Here is a 22101-nt window from a genome sequence, read left to right on the forward strand (position 1 = left end):
TGATCAATGTAAAAGCAACAAGTTTCATTGAGATTGCTTGGATGTGACAAAAGACAATCCTCATCTCGCAAGGATACTTCATGTTCTTCTCTAGACATTTCCTGTTTTAAGAATAATATCTCTCTTCTCTCCCCTCCCCTGACTGCCTGCCTGTCCTCACCCCCTGAAACTACACAAACTTTGATTTAGCCTTTCGACAGAAGCCCAGAGGAAGGTGGTATTCCAGATCACGCTTTGAAGAGCAAAGGAGAGATGACTCCACAGAGAAGGGGACTAATGCCAGACCTGCGCTAGAAGTCACTCTGCCACCAACCATGGCTCCCCGCTGCTTCGTACCTTCTACTTTCTCTTGCCTTGAGCTGGCTCTGAAAGCTGAAAGTGGCTAACAAACTTTTTTCCCCATTTCTGTTTTAGTTCTGAAATTTCTAACAGTCACTATTCCGTGTCTAACCACCATATAAACTGCTTATTTGTTCGCTTGCTTTTTTTCTGTCTTCTCAATTACACTGAAAGTTCCATGAAGCCAAGATGCTCTTAAAGCCAGTTCTCACTGAACTCCTGCTCAGTGTGCGTTTGCTGAATGAAAAAATGGATGAATTCCTGCCCCCTAAGAGATAATGGAAGTTCCACAAGTCCAAAGACCTTCACAGGCTTGTTTTGAGAATCAAATGGTATTGCATATATAAATGAGTGAAAAAAATTATAAATTTCTATTCACATTATGTATTCTGCTCTAAGAAACTTACTATTTCAGTCAAGCAAACCAACCTGCAACCACTTTCTTCCCCTCCTTCATTTACATGCCATTCTCTCCAATAGGAACAATCCCTGTTCTCACGCTCCCTGTATCATTCAAATCTTTGTTTCCAAAACCTCACTCCAGAAGCACTTCACTGTCAGCACTCTGGATTAACTCTAATCACTACAGAAACCCATCTCTCCACTCACATTTCTCGTTCTTCACATCTCTCTAAAATCTTGGCACATTTGTACTTCCTGCTACCGTGTTTCCCCGAAAACAAGACCTAGCCGGACAATCAGGTCTAATGTGTCTTTTGGAGCAAAAATTAATATAAGACCCAGTCTTATATTATAGTAAAATTGTCTGGCTAGGTCTTATTTTCAGGGAAACACGGTACATAGTCATAGGGTATGTGTGTTTGCACATGTGTGCATGAGTGTGTAGTGTTTTTTTATTGTGGCAAAATATACATAAAAATTTACCCCTTTAACTATTTTAAGTGTACAATTCAGTAGCATTAAGGACAATCACAATATTGTGCAACCATCACCACCATCCATTTCCAGAACTTCCCCATCATCCCAAATAGAAACTCTGTATTCATTAAACAATAACTTCCCATTTCCCACTCCCCCAACCACTGCTAACCTCTATTCTGTCTCTATGAATTTGCCTATTCTAGGTACCTCATGTAAATGGGATCATACAATACTTGTCCTTTTGTATATTGCACTTAGCATAATGCCCTCATCTATGTTGTAGCCTCAGAACTTTATTCCTTTTTAAGGCTGAATAATATCACTGTATGGATATAATTTAACCAGCAAAATTGAACCACATGTAATTTAACCAGCATTTTTCACATATATAGCCATGCTTGCCCTGTCTTCACAATTGGATTATGAATTTTTTAAGAACAGTATTTTAGGATCTACAATGGTAGACTATAAAAAGGCTTAAGAAGGACCTTTAGTCCAACCCCTCATCTTATGAATGAAGAACCAGGCACCTGGATGGCTTAAGCAATCTATCAAACTTCACAGCTGCCCAAGCTTCATCTCCTCACGACCCCAGCACAGTGGTCATGAGACAAATGTTTGTGAATGATTCCCCTTTTATGAACTTGTTTTGAAAGCTAATACTTACCTGCACTGATGTATCTGGTTTAAAAGTTTTATTAGGCAATCCGGGGCTTCCTTTGCATATTTTGAGTAAAGTGCACTCCTTCTGTACCTAAGCTAAACCATAACAACAATAACAAAATAATCATATTTGGGTTAACCATAACTACATAAATTGAGTGCAGGCTTTGTATTAAAAACTGTTGACAGCACATAATATTCACAGCAAACATTACTGCTCAAGAATTGTGGTAAGGCGCCACACTTTGCATCTCCTGTGTATCACCTCAGAGTCAGTACCAATGAAGAACAAGAAGCTAAAACAGAAAAACTTTCATTCATACTATTGATACATATATTGAATATCATGTACAAATTTCCATTATAAACTAGCTTACATTGGTAGTGCAGAAAATCAGACTTTGGAGATTTTCCAAGTTAGTTAAATGAATGTGTTAGGGTAAGATATTTCTCTCAAATGTGCTATTAAATAACTCTAGGGATATACAAATAATAGGACAAAAAATGAGGGGACTGAAATGGTTCTTGAGTTCATCTGGCAGACAAGGTCTGGGGACAGCCTATTTGTGCCACCACAAAGATTTGCCACCATTCAGGTGACCACCCACCCACAGCCTAACTGTGCCCCTACACCTCTCTTATCCACGTGCTTCCTTCTCCCTCCTCCTCCTTGTCTATCAATGTGACCAAATCATCGTTTCTTGGTAGTTCAGGTGTCTGAGAAGGCTATCAGTGAAACCAAACCATGAGTCTGATTTCCACATAGGTCCACCTGGTCCCATTGTAGCAAATGGGCATAGAATAGGTGTCTTATAAATACAAACCACAGCTCACAAAGGCTCTAAAATCAGTGAGCACCACTAAGACAAATCTCTCTCCCCAAAAAGACTCAGGAACACTTTTACACACAAAAAGTAACAACAGTATTAATGAATAATATGAACCTGTTACTTTAAACTCATAACGAACTAGCTTTTCATTGTTTGTGGACCATTACCTTGTATTTTCTTTTCAGTTCTCTAGTGAAGTTTTCAAAGGTTGTGATAACAGCAGATCTATTCATGTTCTCTGGCACAACTGCCAGGGGTGGAGTAGAAAGGCCTTCTGAGCAACAAAAACAGAGAATTAAGGAAAACTAACAAAGTGCTTGAGGCAGATGTGCTCAGTCCATCAGCTGCCCAGAGTATGGGCAGTCAGGTGGAAGCACAGATCCGATCCACAAAGCCCCATGGCTGCCTGGCTGTGACTGCAGCAGGGCTGACTCTGGCGGCGTCCACCAAGGCCAACTCAAGCCAAGAGTCCATGCTGCAGGCACTTCATACTGCTTTGCATCAAAACTCACTCTCTGGTGAGTGCCCACTTCATCCAGACTTTCCCAGCACTTTATATCAGAGCAACTGATACTACTAAGTCTGAGAAGCAGGCTGAAGTGTTGGAAGAGGTGTTAAGGAAGATGTGACGGGTAGGGCGTTTCTATGGGGGCAGTGCAGGCGTGACAGCCTCTGGATTCCAGAAGTTTGATGAGGGCCATTGAGGGGGTCTCTGTGCTAAGGGATTTGCATGTGTCCACACATTTCATCCTCATAAAGACGATGGGAAGGGGGCCATGTTATTGTCCACACTTAACAGAGAGATCAAATAACTTACATAAGCACGCACTAACTGCTTCAGGATTGGAACCCAGGCTGCCTTGCTCTTAACCACCACGCTCTGGTATCTCTGGGCTTCCAAATTTGCCTTTCTGGACCCTTTTGTTTCAACATAGAGTGGCACCACTCATCCAAGATGGCCAACCCCTCACATGCAGACGTTTCAGATCATTCTCCTTCATTGGTATAGTCTATTTCCAACACTAAAAATTTAGTTAATAACCATCAACTAAAGCAGAAACCTGTAAGTTTAGGAACGCTTAGGGCCCAAAAATTGCCACAAAGAGGAGTTAAGAGGCTGAAATCTAACAGCTAAAAGGAGATATGCTTACTTTCATCTGTAATTTGTGCAACAATTTACTTGTCTCTGAAAGGACAGAATGCTTCATTTTTAGGTCCTGCAATTGCTATGATCTTCATACTGTAACTCCTTTTAATTCACACATTTCTACATTCGGTGCTTACAATTTTGTCACACTCTTGCTTCACGGGCTGGCTGCGTGCATAATGTTACCTGCCAAGTCCGTTTCTTCTGTCCCTGAGGAAAGGGATACTGGAGAATCATCTTCTTCCAATTTTGGCTGTTTCCACTTAGCAAAACTACCATCTGATACGTCTGAAGGCAAGCACAGCACATTAATAACAACACACACATTTCTTTTGTCCCAAGTTTATCTTTTCACCAGTTAATGTCTAACCTTGATACGCACCAAGTGAAAGTTGTTCCCTGCCTGTTACTAATTACTTATCATTTGGCACATGGGACAAGTATCAAAGCACTGAGTCTACTGATGCCCGAAAGAAGATGCAGGGGAACAGGCCTCCTTTTGATGAGCTCTGTAACATTTAGGAACATTCTGCTTAGCAAGATACAGACTGAATCTAACAGAAAGCAGTAGTGGTTGGCACCAGGAACACTTCCAAGGCTCCAGGCTAAATGGCAAGGTAGCAAGATTTCCCCACATGTGGGCCTTTGGAAGCTCACAGATCACCCCGCAGCGTGTGCCACCTGCTGGTAACACTGGAGCTTCAGGGTTACCGTATAAATGAGATCCTTTTTGCTCTTCACTAGCTCAAGTGACTTAGAGAGCATCAGCTTATGAGATTTAAATATAGAGTCTCTTCTCAATTCGGCATTTACTAAATATGTTCCAATCACTTTCACCCCACACATGTCCTCACTTCATCTTCCCAATCTTATCAAAATGGCACCACCATTGCCAAAAGAGTTCTATTATTCGGTCTGACTCCTGCTTTTCTTTACCATCCACTTCTCTTCCATCAACGCGGCCTGAGGTCCTGCCTATAGAATGAATCCATACCTCTCTCTGCATTCCCATGCCGTGACCGTCCACCCTGACCCTGGAGGAGCTCATCAATACCGTACCTTCAACTGTCATCTCCCAAATCTCTCTTGCCTGAGCTCGCTTAAGCAGCAAATTTGTATTTCCAACTGCCTACTCAACATCTCCATCTCAAACCCATTCTTTCTATTTCCTCCCTCAAACCACTTTGTTCCCCACCATATACTGAGCCCCTAAACACACGTGCAGCTGTGGAGTCATCTGGCTTTTCCCTCTCCTCGCATATCCAGCTAATTGCCATTGATTTTCTCTCTGAAAGTTCTGGAATCTAATTTCATTAATTTGCTTAATAAATATTTAAATGCCACTATGTGCAAGGAGTTGTGCAATATGGTGGGAAGACAGTGGAGAAGGAAAGAGGCAAGTTTCTCCTTCTCCACTCTGCTCCTCTACCCCGGTCTCTGTGCTTCCTCAGACCCCCAGCTACCCTCTCACCTAAAGGCCTTTGCACTCGTTCCTCGTCTGATCTGAGTCCATCCCCCCACATATCTGCACTGAGGCTTCCTCTGGCCATCCAACCTAAAATTTCAGTACAACCACCCCCTTTGAGACCCCTTCCCTTTGGATCCCCTTTATCACAATATAACATACTACACACTTCACTTATCTCCCCCCATAGAAGGGAAGCTCTGATGAGGTCGGGGATTTTGTCTGTTTTGTTCTCTAGAATATCTAATAAGACATATCCTAAAAGAGGATCTTGGTAAAATAGATAAGAATTTATTCTAATTATCTTATACAAGCAGGGAGAAGTGAGACAGAGGACTATCAAAAACTTTAGAGACCCAAATACCACTACATAAATAAAAATAGAAATTAATAAAGTTTAGCATTTAAAAATCTGCTAAAACTACCTTTTGGGAGGAACTGTAAATATACTAATTTTTAGAAATAACACCAGAGTAGGAAATACTAGTTGTAAACTTCAAGGTGATAAAAGAAAAATAATTTTGCCATTAAAATTATGCAAAATAGAAATAGTCAGTATCAAAATACTTCATGCTCTCTGGTAAAATAGAAGATACATTTTTTAAGAAAAATGAATAACCTAGGTTTAAATGTCAACTTAGATTATTTTCTATTAAAAGAAAAAAAAAGGAAATAGCAAAACAAGAGAGGTAAAACAAGAGATGTAATAAACACCTAATTGAGAGAAAAGAATGATCCAAAAGCAGAAGGGACTAAATTAATACCAGGTATATGAACAGAATGATTATATAAGAATGATGGAATTCATGAGCCCCCTCCGTGGATTTGCTGTGATAGAATTTCCATTCACTGAAAACCTCATTAGAGATCACATTCCCACTCTGAAGAACTTGGAAAAGCAATTGCCTATATCTGGCCTTTCTGGAAAAAATAAAACGAAAAGCATAAGAAATACTCTCCATTTTGAGAGGTAACTTATAGGAGCCACTATTTCTTTCTTCCCATCATTCTTACTAGATTTAGGCACATTCATTTGTTTGAAAAGAATGGATGGATATTTTCTAGGAGGTTGCATTGTTGCAAGGATAAATGATTTTCAAATATCAAGGAAAGCATCCAGGTACAGCACTGTCCCCTTCAAGCCTCAAAACAAACAGCACTCACTTGAATCTCACATGGTATCTACACCCCAGTCAGGGCCCAGAGAAACCACTTAGGAAGGATTCCAGCTACCCCCAATTAGGCCTCAGCTACTACATTTCTTTCCTTGCTTCCTGTTCTACCCTATCTGGATTTTTTTCTCTCTTCAGACAATATATTTGTAGCAACAGCTCAAAGCATGGATCTAAATTTCAATTTATCATGTTCATGCACCACCCATGGTAAAGTATGGTGTCTGCTGGCACAGACAATAGTTACATTACTTGAAGAAAGGAATCCAGGAACACGGGTGTGAGTGGCTTGGAATTTGTGAACCTACTAAAAAGGAATCATCCAGAAGGACCACGTGAGGGCCATGGAAATAATTTGGCATAGAGAACTCTTTTGGAGGAGGCAATCGTTACAGTATTTTACCCGTAACAGAGGAATGGCTCTGCAGAGAGAACAGGCTCCTCTAAAGAAACCCGTGCATATATTAAAGGCTGCAGGTCCTAAGTGATGCAGTTGACTCAGTTTTGTTTCCATGGTAACTATATGCCTCTTTCAACAGGGACTTTTTGACATTCTCTTAAAGGGGTTCAAACTACATACATAAAGCACCTCAAAATAAATATAAACAAAGAAAAAACAAAGACAAAGAAAAAATGAATAAACACAAACAGTAAACAAACCCTGGCTGAAACTAAAGTGATCTCAAATGGAGAATGCTGACTCCATTTGTTTATTGGTGGCTGGCAGAAGGGGTGTGCTCGTGCTTTTGAACATAGCTTTCCTCATTGGCATGAAAACTGAAGACTTTTGAAATCTGAGGAGCTTCTGAATTTACACTGGGTGGCCTCCTGGGCACAGGTTGTAGTGACCATAATTTAGTATCCATATTGATATAGTCACACTTCTGATAAAATAATTTTTAGTGCTACACAGAACCAACCCTATGGTTAACAGCCAAGTTCTCCTAAGTTAAGGCATTTTGAAAATCTTACTCTGAAGTGACACCCTGTGGCCTAGAATCAGAAATGCCAACAACCTTCACAGTCTTCTTTACCCAATATCCTCCCCCTGGAGGCACTTTCCCAATGCCCATTCCTTTGTTTATTCTACCAATGTTTATTTAGTATGCTGAGAATATGAAAAACTGAAGACAATCTCCATGGTTGAATTGCTCAGCCTAATGGGGACTACTGAAATATCTTTTGCACGGATTAATGGATTTTAAAATCCGTAAATCAATTGATAATACTTACTTACTTGTGACTATATAGGAACGATTATTCAATGATGGAATTATGCAGAGGTTCATCATTAAATGCAAGAATTTTTTTTTTTTTTTTTTTAAGGAGAGCGCAACTCACAGTGGTCCATACAGGGATTAAACCAGCAACCTTGGTGCTACCAGCACCATGCTCTAACCAACTGAGCTAACTGGCCACGTAAATGCTAGGATTTTTTAAGGTTCTTATTCTGGCTCCTTGGCAAATACTTATTATTCAATATGCCTCTATATGCCAGGCACTGAACTCAGCATTCATAGCACTGAATGGAACAAAGAAGCTGTCCTCCTGACTCCTTCCCAATGATGGAGACATGACCAAGAAGGTAGATGAGGGCAAAATGCAAAATCATGAGTAAAATTATCCTGTTTACTTACAGTTCTGGAAGCATGGCACATAAAAAGTTCTAGGGTAAACATTAAAACATCAGTTGACGAGCAAAATGGCAGAACAGAAGTTTTCTACTATCTCTACCCGCTCCCCAAAAGAACACCTACCTTGAAAATCACTTATAGACAAAAGTGCCTTTGGGGAAGGAAGTCTTGGAATCCAGTGGGGAAGTTCTAGCACCTTGTTGGACTTTTTTTTGAAAACCCAAGATTGGACATATTGAAGAGGGTAACGAGAACTGTTTCACTTTAAACACATCACCACTCACTCGAGGCAGCACAGCTCAGCCAAGAGACCTCTGCAGCCTGTGATTTCTCTCATGGGGGAAAGTGAGAGCGTTTGAGGGAGCGCTCAGTTTCCCCAGCTGTGCGGGACACTGCGAAAGAGAACCACTTCTTTCGTGCCCCGTCCAGAATACTAAGGTATGATACACGACTGGGGGTGAGGACGGGCTGGGAGAACAGCATCCAGGGCTCTTGGAGAGCACCAAAGGGACATAGATCCATCCTACTACCTGCTCTAGACTCCATCGAAAAACCTGACCATGGGCCACTGGAGATGCCTCACCTATGGGCCCCCCCAACTGGCCTATGGTTGCCACAAACACTCCACATGCCTCACCCACACACATATGCCCCCATCCTGCGGTTGGCTCACTTTGCACACTGCCCCCTTACCACTCCAGGGTACCGACCAAGAGCATTTGAAGAAAGGCCAATCCTGCAGGATTGCGAAGAAGCACAGAAGCTTGAGCAGTCAGCACTACTCTAGGGAAAGCTACAGGAGGCTGGCAGCACTGGCCTCACTTTGCAGGATTGAGAGAAAATATGCAATCTTAAGAAGTACCCCACAGAGGGAAGCAGAAGCAGGCATATCCATGGCAAAGGTCTGAGGAAGCTTCGGAATCTCTGGAAGGACTGAAAAACGGCATTTCTCTCCCGAAGCCAGTCAATAAAGACTGAGGAAGGTGACTGCTTCTTCAAGCGATCCAGAATTTCAAGGAACATGAAAACTCAAGGAAACATAACACCACCAACAAAACCCACAATAATTATACTGACCCCAAAGAAACGGAACTCTGTCATGCCCAATTAAGAACTCAAAATAGTTGTTTTAAGGAAGCTCAATGAGCTACAAGAACACACAGAAAGGCAATTGAACAAAATAGGGAAGACAATTTGCAAACAAAACAAGAAGTTTAACAGAGGGATAGGAATCATAAGGAAGAACCAAAGAAAAATTCTGGAGCTAAAGAATACAAAAATGAAATGAAAAATTCAATAGAGAATATCAACAACAGACCTGAGCCAGCAGAAAAAAAGAATCTGTGGTGTCAAAGAGATCATTTGAAATTATCCAGTTAGAGGAGAACAAAGACAAAAAGAATGAAAAAGAGTGAAGAAAGCCTACCTGAATTATGTGACACCATTAATAGGAACAAAGCATACCACTAATAGATACAAACAGAAACAATTCACAGAAACAGAACAAATAATCCTAAAATTCATATGGAACCACATAAGACCTGAATAGCCAAAGCAATGCTGAGAAAGAAGACCAAGCTGGAGGCATCATGTTTCCTATACTGTAACAAGACTATACTAATCAAAACAGCATGGTACTAGCATAACAACAGACACACAGATCAATGGAACAGGATAGAGAGCCCAGAAATAAATACACACATATATGATCAATTAATTTATGTCAAAGGAGCCAAGATATACAATGAAGAAAGGACAGGCTCTTTAAGAAATCATGTTGGGAAAACATGACAGCCACATGCTGTCAAAAAAATGTTAAAAGAATGAAATTAGACCACTGTCTTACACCATATACAAAAATTAACTCAAAACATAAGACTTGAAACCATAAAACTCCTAGATGAAAACATAGGCAGTAAGCTCCTTGACATTGGTCGTGGTAATGATTTTTTTGGATTTGACACCAAAAGCAAAGGCAACAAAAGCAAAAATAAACATAGTGGGACCTCATCAAATTAAAAAGCTTCTGTACAGCCAAGGAAACCAACAAAAAAATGAAAACTCAACCTACAAAATGGGAAAAAAATATGTACAAACCAGATATCTGATAGGGGTTAACATCCAAGATATATAAAGAACTCATACAACTCAATAGCAAAAAAAAAAAAAAAAAAAAAAAAATCCAAGTTATAAATGAGCAGAGAATCTGAATAGACATTTTTCTAAAGAAGATGTACAGATGGCCAACAGGTACATGAAAACGTGCTCATCATCACTAATCATCAAGAAAATGCAAATCCAAAACAAAATGAGGTATCACTTCACACCTGTTAGAATGGCTATTATCAAAAAGACAACAGATAAGTGTTGGCTAGGACATGGAGAAAAGGGAACCCTCGAGCACTGTTGGTGGGAATGTAAATTGGTACAGCCACTATGGAAAACTCTATGGAAGTTCCTCAAAGAATTAACAATCAAACTACCATAAGATCCAGCAATCTCACTTCTGGGTATATACCCACAGGAAATGAAATCACTATCTCAAAGAGGTATCTGTACCCCATGTTCACTGCAGCATTATTTATAATAATCAAGACATGAAAACAACCTAAGCATCTGTTGGCAGATAAACTGATAATAAAAATGTGGTACACACATACATTGGAATATTATTTAGTCATAAAAAAGAGGAACATCTTGCCATTTGCAACAACATGGATAGACTTTGAGGGCATTATGTTAAGTGAAATAAGTCAGACACAGAAAGACAAATACTGTATGATCTCACTTACATGTGGAATCTAAAAATATTGAACTCTTAGAAAGAGACTAGAATGGTGGTTACTAGAGGTGGAGAGTGGGGGAAATGGGGAGATGGTGGCCAAAGGATACAAAGTTCTAGTTATAAAATGAATAAGTTCTGGGGATCCAATGTACAGCACAATGATTACAGTTAACAATACTTGAAAGTTGCTGAGAGAGTACATCTTAAATGTCCTCACCACAAAAAAGAAATGGTAATTATGTGATATGATGGCGGTATTAGCTAATGTTATGGTGATAATCATACTGCAATATATAAATGTATTAAATTAACATGCTGTAACCTTAAACTTACACAATGTTATATATCAATTATATCTCAATAAACCTAGGGAAAAAAATCAAAAAAATAAAAATAAAGTCTCTCCTGGTATATCAAGATAAATAAATAAGCAAACACATTACAGTGTTTACCTATTGGATGGGGACATATGACACTGGGGACTATGAACAAAAGAGAGGAAGCAAGGAATCCTTTGAGCTCCCAAAGAAAAAGTTCAATTCACTTAGAAGGGAAAAAAAATGTAACCCTAGAAGATAGTTGAACATTACAAAGTCCTCAAAACATGAGTAAGTCAAGGATTTACACCCAATCAAGCTGTTTAAATTAAAATTAACAATCAAATATGTTTGAAAAGTTAACAGACCATATGGTGAAATAATTTGTAAAACCTTAAAAAGGCAACATCACATACAATAATCATAGAACAAAGACAAAAATGGGTCATATCAATAAAAGTAGGTTTGAGTCATTTATTCAAAGAAAAATATCTTCAGATTAGATCATACAGCAAAACCCATATTATGCTATAGAGAAAAAGAAACGCCTAAAACAAAATTATTTATAATGATTGAAAATGAAAACATGACAATAGTTTGGCAAGTGGAATCAAAAAGAAACAAGAGTGACAAAATTAGTTGAAGTACAATCTGGCCAAAGAGCAAAAAATCAGCAAACAACAAAAAGGGTAAAGAAGCAATCACTTCATCCCAGGCTTCAATGAAGTATCATAAATAATTTCTAAGGAAAATGAGAAGCTGCAAATAAATAAATAAATAAATAACCATTAAGCACACAAGGAAACAATGCGCCATGAGCAGAGAGCAGCAGAATCAGACAGCAGAAAGGTACTCACAAAAACTTTAGTTACTGGAATTCTCAGACACACATTATTAAAAACACGTATTCTTTTTAAAGAAATAAATTCAAGCTTAAAAATATTTTTAAGGGAACAGGGCACTACACGTAAAATGACCCAGAAGATCTGTAAAGAACCAAACATTTTCTAGAAACAAAAGATACAATAACAAACATTTCATGATAGATTCAATAGCAGATCAGATATAGGTAAAGAGATAGCAGTGAACTGGAAGATTGGCAAATTAAATTATCCAGCATGCAAACAGAGCAAAGAAATGGAAAATACGTAAGCGTAGTTAAGAGACTACTCTTACATACTGAATACAGAATGAGACAGAATATTATGCATCTAACTGGAGTTCAAGAAAAAGGGAGAATGAGCCAGAAGCAATATTTGAGGAGATAATGGCTGAGACTTCTCCAGAAGTGATGAAAAACACTATGTCATATATTCAAGATGCCCTACAAATATTAAGCAGGATAAAATGAAAAGAATACCACACTTAGATAAATTTTAATAAGTGGAAAATTGTCAAAGATAAATAGAAATCATCTTATAAGTATTTAGAGGGAGGCAAGAAGAGACAAATTACCTTCAGAGTAACTGTGAGATTAACTGCTGAATTTTCATCACAAGAACAGAAAACAAAAGGTGGTGGAATAATATCTTTGATGTACTGACAGAAAAAGTTCTGCCAACCTGTATTGACATTCAGTGAAAATTTATTCAAGTATAAGGGTGAAGCAGGCCTTTTCAGACAAGCGAAAAACTGAGGAAGTTCCCACCAGCAGACCCTCACCAAAGGTGTACCATAAGCAGAAAGAAAGAAGTCTCACATGGAGAGTGTGAGAAGCTACCATGTTTCCCCGAAAATAAGACCTAGCAAGACAATCAGTTCTAATGCATCTTTTGGAGCAGAAATTAATATGAGACCCGGTCTTATTTAACTATAAGACCTGGTATAATATAATTAACATTATAATATAATATAATATAATATAATATAATATAATATAATATAATATAATATAATATAATATAATATAATATAATATAATATAATACTGGGTCTTATATTAATTTTTGCTCCAAAAGACACATTAGAGCTGATTGTCTGGCTAGGTCTTATTTTCGGGGAAACAGGGTAGAAGAATGTAAACAAAGTGGTAAATATGTGGGCATATAAAAATGTAAATGACTACGTAAAACAGTATCTCAACTTTTATAATAAAATTAAAATACAGAACACCACCACATAACACAGTTGGGGTAGGATACTGGAATTCAAGAGACTTAAGGTCCTGTATAATCTGGGAGGAAAAGAATGCTACTGATTAAAGTTAGACTTCGAAAAGTTATTCATGTTATAATTTCTAGGTTAATCAGTAAATGAAAAGAAATAGAGTATGTAACTATAAATGAGTAGAGGGGAAAATAGAATGAGAAAAAATACTTAAGCAAAATTTAAAAAAATATTGAGAAAGAAAACAAAATGGTTGGATCACATAGAAAGTACAAAATAAATTAGTAGATAGAATCCAAATATAGGAGTAATTACAGTAATTTAAATGGACTAAATACTCCAGTTAAAAGACAAGTACTATGATATGAGGAGTCGGGGACTCCAAATATAGGCTATTTACAAATGGTGTCTATCACCTGAGGACATATATGTTAAACATAAAAGGATGAAAAGATGATACTATGCCCATTCTAAACTAAAGAAATAACAGACTTTAAGACAAACACATTACTGGAGGTAAAGGGGGGCGTGTCACTTCATAATGATAAAAGTTTCAATATGCCATAAGGCTAAACTATTTCACGTTTACAAGCACCTAAGCCATTCTTATTTTGTATAAACCAAAATTGAACAGACCCGAAGGAGAAACTGGCAAGTCCACAATCATCATAAGAGGTTTTAATACACTACTCTCAACAACTGATAAAACAAGTGGACTGAAAAAAATTAGTAAGAATATAAACTATTCGAAGAATGTAATTAAGGAAAGTGACTGAATGGATACACATATAGAGACACTACACTCAATAATTGTGGAATATACTCTTACCACAAATAACCTTTAAAAAATTTGACATATACTGGGCCATAAAGGACATCTCAAAATTGCAAAGGATGCAATCATACAGAAAGGATGCAATCATCTCTGGCCACAATGAAATCAGACTAGAAACAGTAAAACGAGAGCTAGAAAACGAGAGCTAGAAAAATCCCATACCACTGGTAATTGAGAAATATACTGCTTTTCTTTTAAAGAAAAAGTATTTTTAAATAAGTAATAACAAATGCATATTATGTGTGGGATTCAGCTATAGTAGTACTCAGAAATGTGTAGCATTAAGTGAATACAGGAAATAATTTATAAGATATCTTTGACTGTTGGTAGGGAAGAATTTCTCAAGACTAAAAAAGTACTAACCATAAAGAAGAGATTAATAAATTAGAATTCATTAAAATTAAAAACTTTGGTTTATCAAAAAAACTCATAAAGACATAGAGAGAGAAAACATCACAGAGAGAGAGAAGCGCAAACCACCACTTGAAGAAGATATTTACAAGACTTATAACCCAGTCCAGAATCTATGAAGAACTCCTAGGAACTGATATAAAAGGACAAGCCTATTAACAAATCAGCAAGACATTTTAGACACTACACAAAGAGGAAATTCAAATGGCTTATAAACATATAATGCTTAACCTTAATTAGGGATATTCAAATTAAAACATCACTGTATATATATATATACACACACGAATCAAGATTTTAAAATACCAAGTCTTGGCAGAATGTGAAGCACCAGAACCCTCACACCCAGCTGGTGGGAAAGTAAGTGGATACAACCACGTTGGAAATGCAGTTTGGCACATCTAAAACTGTTAAAGGTACATATACTCTATGGCCTAGCAATTCTATTCCTAAAACATACCTAGAGAACATTTTTCAAACATGTACCAGGAGAAATGGACATGATTCTTTATAGTGGCATTATTTCTAATAACTAAAACTGCAAACAATCCAAAGACCCCACAGCACTAGAATGGATAAATGACAGTATATTTGTGTAGCTGAATATTATATTGTGATGAAAATTAATATACTTCACCTATGCATTGGCATAAATGGACCTTTACAAATGATTTTGAGCAAAAGAAGCAGGACACACAAGGTATACACAGTATGCTGCCATTTGTTTAAATTTAAAATCAAATATAACTAAACTACCTATTACATAGGGATACACACAAAGGAAGTAAAATTATAAAGAAAAGCCACAGAAGGGTTTTCACAAGTCAGGACTGTCATTACCTCTGAAGGATGGACGGAATGGGCAGAGAATGACCCCGTATGAAAGGGCTCTTTCTGGTTCTTACTCTGAATTGTGGTTACATACGTGTTCACTTTATAATCGTTCTTTAAACTATACACGTTTTGTATTCTCTTCTGAATCTATGGCACTCTTCACAATGTGAAAGTGAAAAAAATAAAAGCAGTGGACTCAAACACAAAACTAAGCTTCATGAATGGGCCCCTGTGAAGGTGGAAAGGTGGGGATGGGTTTGGCATGGAGCGAACCAAGATTTGGAAATCGTAATGTTCTGTTTGTTAAACGGGATGGTGGGTCACAGATGGCTGTTGTGTTGATATGCTAACTATCCTGCATATAATTCATAACTATTTGAATCTTCCTGATATTTAATTTAACATGCAAAGAAAAAACAAACTGTTCAGAAACATCCTGAAGATGTTTAGTTAGGTACTAAACTAATTCACAACACTGTGTCCTGGTCTGGAAACCTTTGGATCACCATTTCCACAAAACATGAATTCAGAAATTGTAATACCTTGGCCGTACAACTTTTTGAAACATTGCTGATAAACTGTAAGCGCCCCGCTAAGCTCTTGTGTGAGGCCGGAGAAGAGGCATGCTGGCTGGCGGGATTCGGGCCCCAGGCTATGTGCTTCTTGACACAAGACATTTTTGTTCCTGAAGAAGTCCCTGTTCCCCTCCTTGAACTTCATGCACATTTGGAGCTGATCTGCAGATCACACTAGTCTCTCCAAGACCTAGCAATCGTCACTCTGTAAAGTGATTTTATCTGCTGCAATTTGAATAACAGCCTGGCCTGCCAAAATCAGATTTGTTTGGCTTTATACTGCAAAAAGAGTTTAGTATTCTCTCACCTCTGTCTTCCAAGTTTTCCAGTTTATGTTTGAAGTTAGTATTTTCCATCAATGACTCTGGGTTCACAGTCTTAAGAAAAAGAAAAAAAAATCAACAGGCCACAAGTATACGTATTTGTGTCAAAATGAGAAATAAATGGCGTTACATTATCCCTTAGGAAGGAATAAGCCCGTACATTATGCAAATATGATATTAATTCTAGAAAACCCAACAATTAAATAATACCTGAGGTACATTTTCTTCAACCTCTGAATGCTCCAATGAAGAGAGACTGCTCAGTGAGTGGGAGCTTTGAGGTTCTGAATATTAGAGAGAACAGTTTCAAGGGAGAAAACGCACTAACAGCAACTTCAGGCAAAACATTTTAATGCTCCTCTATATATTAAATCTCACTATGAAAAAATGGGACACAGTTCTAAATTTAAAAAAACTTTCAGGGCATGTGTGGTTGTGAGGTTTGTGGATCAGTAGGTAAAATGAATAGTCAGTTACCTCAACTAGATCCCGACCTTTAATAGCTGCCCATCTGACCCCACGGTCATGGGCAAGGATTCTGCCACCTCAACCTTGTGATCCCTCTATTTCTTCTCTCTCTTACTTCCACTCCCTTATTTCCTCTTACTCTCTAATGCTAATATTCCTCTCTCCTTTTTCCTTTTCTCTACTTGTTTTCTGCCAGTGGCAGCCAAGCCAAGAAGTTGTCAGTCTCATGCCTACTAAGTGCCAGTATGTATCGGGCAACATGCTAAGCTGCAGGATGATAAAGGTGAACAAAACAAAACCCCTTCTCTTAAAAATTTTTAAGACGCAAATAGTTTTAATAAAGTACAGCGGGGGTTAAGATAAACCTTGCAGGTCAAGGGTTGGCAAATTCTGGCCCCTTCAGCCCCTTGGGCCACCTGGTTTTTTAAATAAAAATTATGTGAAAAGATAGCTACGCCCATCAGTTTACATCTTGTCTGTGGCTGACTTTGTGCTACAACTGCAAAGTTAAATAGTTACAACAGAAACTACAAGGGCCAAAAAGCAAAAAGTACTATCCATCCAAAGAGAAAAAGTTTGCCAACCCCTATACTAACAAGTCACCATTTGAGTTTCTTGCTTCTTTAAAAGAGGAGAACGAGCAATTCTTATGCACACACTAATGTCAAATGTTAAAGCAGAATTAAAACACAATATCCTCTAAATTTTGCTAACAAGGACATTAAAGAGAAGAACAATCATACCTTCACACTTTCTTCAACAGATATTAAAAGACAAAAAATGTTTTATTTACTTCAAACTACCTTTCCCAAAACATAAGTTTCTCTATGTATATCAACAGAAATCAGGTACCTGTTTTCTGGGCAGAAACTTCAGGAGTTAAAAGGGTAGAACTACCCTGAAATTTTGTTCCAGAAATTTTTGGAGGTGTGGCATTACTTTCCCTTGGGGTATCTTTCCATAATGGTGTTAGAAGTTTAGCCTAAAATATAATACTTTTTAAAAGTGTTAACATTCATAACCATTCAAGACAAGCTGTCAAAAATTCCAAGACATTTATTTCCAATATCCTTTAAAAAAGTTTAAGTATTGGATTTATTCCATTTGAAACTAAACGCTAAGACTACAAGATCCCAGAGTAGGAAGCACATTAGATCATATACAGAAGGTGCAAAAAAAAAATGTATACACATTTTAAGAAAGGAAAAAATTGTGTTAAAATTGTAATAATATATACCAATAACAAAAGATGAGTACAAGTCATGTGTAGATATTTTTTTGGCACCCCCGGTATCAATTGATAATTCTAGATCAAAAATAACTGTACACCAAAGTTCTCCAAGTCTGGTCCCGGACCACAGCATCTGCAACACCTGGGAACCTGATGGAAATGCCAGTTCTCAAGCCTCACCTAAGACCTACTCAGTCAGAGCGCTGGGAACAGGACCCAGCAAGCCGTGTTTTAACAAGTCATCTGGGTCACTCTTGTGACCACTAAAGTTAGTGAGAACCACTGCTCTAAATCAGGAGTCAGCAAACTACAGCTCACTGCCTGTTCTGGAAAGAAACATTATTGGAACACAACACACCCATTTGTTTAGGAATGTCCACGGCTGCACTGACAGAGATGAATAGTTGCCACAGAAACCATAAGGCCCACAGAGTTGAAAATATTTACTCTCTGGCCCTTTACAGAAAATGTTTGCCGACCCCTGCTAAATTATTCTCTTCATGACTCCAGCACAAAGAAGTGAATTCTGAATATGGAAATTTGTACAAAGTCAGCAATGCCCTCACTGAAAATCAGCAGAGACTTCTTATCACTGGCACAGCTTAAATTTATGGATTCTCAAAGCTTTGATGTTTCTTTGGTGCTTATTTAAAACAAAAAGACATGGTTACTAAAAAACTGTTCTTTTGGTCTATTTCTGATGACTCATTATTTCAGTTTGAACTATTCAACAAATATTTGGGCACTTACTCTGGCTCACAGGTTTAATCTATAAACAATCTGTCATTACAGAACCCGAGAGCCCCTTAGATTCACAGAGGGCAGCGAACCCCAGGCTGAGGGAAGGAGGCCGGTGGGGGGCAGACAATTAGCTATGAATGGAGCACTAACCACGGGTTGGTGATGCCCTCAGAATCCCAGCAGCCAGATAGGACAGGACTCATTTAACAAGAAACAAAAGCCAACTGCTGAGAGGTAATTCAGCTAATCGCAGGAAAAATTAGGCTTTGAGCTGGTTTGGAGGACACTAGTGCTCATACTCTTAACTACTTTTCTATAAAACAAGGATAATTGAAGGGACCTAAGAAATTTTGAGGGTTTATTCAATATTTATATAAGCCCGAAGGCATTTCTACCACTTGCAAAATAAAGATTTAAAGGTTTTAAATCATTAAAAGCTTTGGAAATAACATGTCAACAAATTGAACACTAAGGGAAGAAATAAACCAAGAAGTTTATTTTAAAAAGTAAATTCAAAAGAGCATATATTTTCAGTTAATCAGAAAAGCCCAGATTTTAAGCACCGTTATAATAAACATCTTTCAGCAACATTGGGGAACAATGAAAAAAAGATCCTAAACCTTTACCTAAGATGCATACTAAATGTTTAGAAGTCTTTGCAGTTTCTGTTAACAGTGGTTTACATACTAGTAAAAGACTGCTTTATTATTCTCATATTCCTAAAAGGAGTTTTTTTGTTTTTTTTTAAGAAATAAATGCAGTTTAACCCTAAACAGACCGACCTGTGTCGTGCTAATGCCATAAGGGCACTCGGGAGCCCCGATAAAGTTTACTTACATGGTCTTTCTCACGGTCCCTGCCAGGACTGAGAGGGTAAAGTGGCAAAACTAAAATGAAAGGAAATAAGTGTACAATGGGTAAGTTTACATATGAGAAATACAAAAACTCATCTTTCCCTCTCCCGATTATACGTGTCCAGGCTAAAAGCCATTCCCATTTCCTACAACTAACACAAATGCCTGGTTCTGAAGATCCCGTTAATAATTATTCAGCTGTGTTCCTCACCACCCAGCACGCATTGTCTGCTCTAGATCAAGTCCCTGAATGCCGTCCTCATGTCCTCAGTTTGTCCTTGTACGTTTACCTAACTTAGAATGCTTTCCCCTCGCCGCACCTCTTCAAACCCTATTTTTTTCCCAACGAGGAGCTCAAGTCCTACCCACCTCACCTCTTCCTTGAAGCTTTTCCTGATGATTCCAGCTCATATCAGAGTCCTCTTATCTGACCTCCTACTCCATTTATCTACAGCTCATATTTAACAGTTATTTACCAATTCCATATGCTTTTGTACGTTTCATGTATGTACATTTTGCCTTTCCAATGTAATTGTAGCAGGGGAAGGAGAATCACATGATCATACATCTCTTTGGTAACTGCTCTCATCATATACTGAAAAATAAACACCTGCTGATTTATTTGAGAAATGACTTGAAAGAAGAAATGCATCAAACTTACTTTTTAAGCTACTTCTGGCTCTTGCCTTTTTTCGACCAGGATATGGTTTTAGGAATTTCCTTTCTTGGTTATTGGTCCAAGATAGTTCACTGGTACTAGTACTTGAATCTTGATTACTCTCTGAGAAGAGGTGTTTCCTATAATGAAACTTCTACAAACACAGATGATAAATGAGAACTATTAAAGGGTGCTAGTACCCTTTATATACAATTAAACATACCACTACCAAGTGAGACAAAAGAGAAGTATCTCCTTCTAAAAGACGGTCTCTCACACAATAAAAAGGCCCAGAAGTAAGGAGGGGAAGAAAAAGAAGAAACAGATTATTTTATTAGTCAATTCTCAACCAAGCCACTGTTGTAAAGGATGAGAAAATCCTCTCTAATCAAATACTTGCAACTAACGAGATGTTAGGTCACTGCTCAAAGGCTGATGCACCTTAATGTCATGTTAACACTATAACTTCAAAATATTAACCTGAACGACAAAAGCAAGTATAAAACTAATTTTTACAAAGATATGCTTGTCTACATTTTAGAAGAACCAAAATAAAAACAAGACGGTTATTCCTATTTGAACCTTAAAGGCTTTGAAATTAAGCCTGGACTATAAAGGTTAGATTTTTAGGACAAACGTAATCTGTTCTGCTGGATTATTCAACTGTACATTGATATTTACACATATCAATGTGTAATTTTGTAATGTGTAATATTAAGTCTTTTTCTGTTTTTGGATTCACTTTTACAAATGCTATTAATGAAAAAGTTTATGCTCGATTTTAACATGGAATTCGTTTTGATTTTAACAAAATGCATATTCTATTTGAGCCCTGTCTGTGGTGTCCTTCCAGGAGCCCAGTCCTTAAACCACCATGACTCTACAAGGGTGCCACCATTCAGCTTGTAACAACTCATTCTCATGTCAGGCCAGGGAGGATTCACATGAATCCAAATGTATTAAGTGGTGACAGTATCCCACATACTCTTTTCAAACTGATCCACATCAGCTAGAAGATACACGCTGTTCCTCGAATGGCAAAGTGTAGAGTCAGCTTAGGGTGAGGACCAGCCTCACCCTTATTTACGACAGCACAACCCATAGCTTTTAAGATGGGTGATGGTGAACTATCTGTTTTTCAAATGAATTTATTTTTAAAGATCCAATTGAAAATGCTTAGCAGTTCACCATTTGTAAAGAAGCTCATTTTTTAAAGGAAAGTTGTGAGCCAGAGTTATCTGTATCTTACTCTTATGAGAATAATAAAAAAGGTTGGAGGGACCCTCACATTTGTTCCAGAGTTCCTCACTCCAGTGTCTTGTAACAAGCAAGCATCACTTCATTTAATGCATCCAATTAACACATCACACAGCAAGGCTTTCCCAGTTTCTTTAGTTTTATAGATAAAGGTGTTGAAAGTTATTTACAAAAAGTATCCAGAGCAGTCATTTTTAAATTTGGCTGCACATTATAATAGAATCACCAGAAAAGGGCTTTTTAAAAAATCCCAATGCCTGAGCTTTACCCAGGACCAAGTAAGTCAGAATCACTGGAGAAGGGATCCAGACTTTAGTATTTTCATCAGCTCCTCTGGTGACTATAGTTAGAAGCCTGGGCAGTGGAAAATAAGTACCATTCCTAAAAGCAAAACAAAAGGAGCCTATCTCATTTGTTTGAAGCTCATGATCTCAAATTTTTTAAAAATTTCATTTAATGTTCATAATAGAGATATTTTTCAAATGCACTGACTACAGACTTAGAGCACTGATCTTACCAAAGTGGGAGCAAACCGGAGATGTGTAAGTTGGTGGACACAGGGACAAAACCATGT

This window comes from Rhinolophus ferrumequinum, chromosome 9, assembly GCF_004115265.2.
Source record: "Rhinolophus ferrumequinum isolate MPI-CBG mRhiFer1 chromosome 9, mRhiFer1_v1.p, whole genome shotgun sequence".
NCBI classification, from domain to species: domain Eukaryota; kingdom Metazoa; phylum Chordata; class Mammalia; order Chiroptera; family Rhinolophidae; genus Rhinolophus; species Rhinolophus ferrumequinum.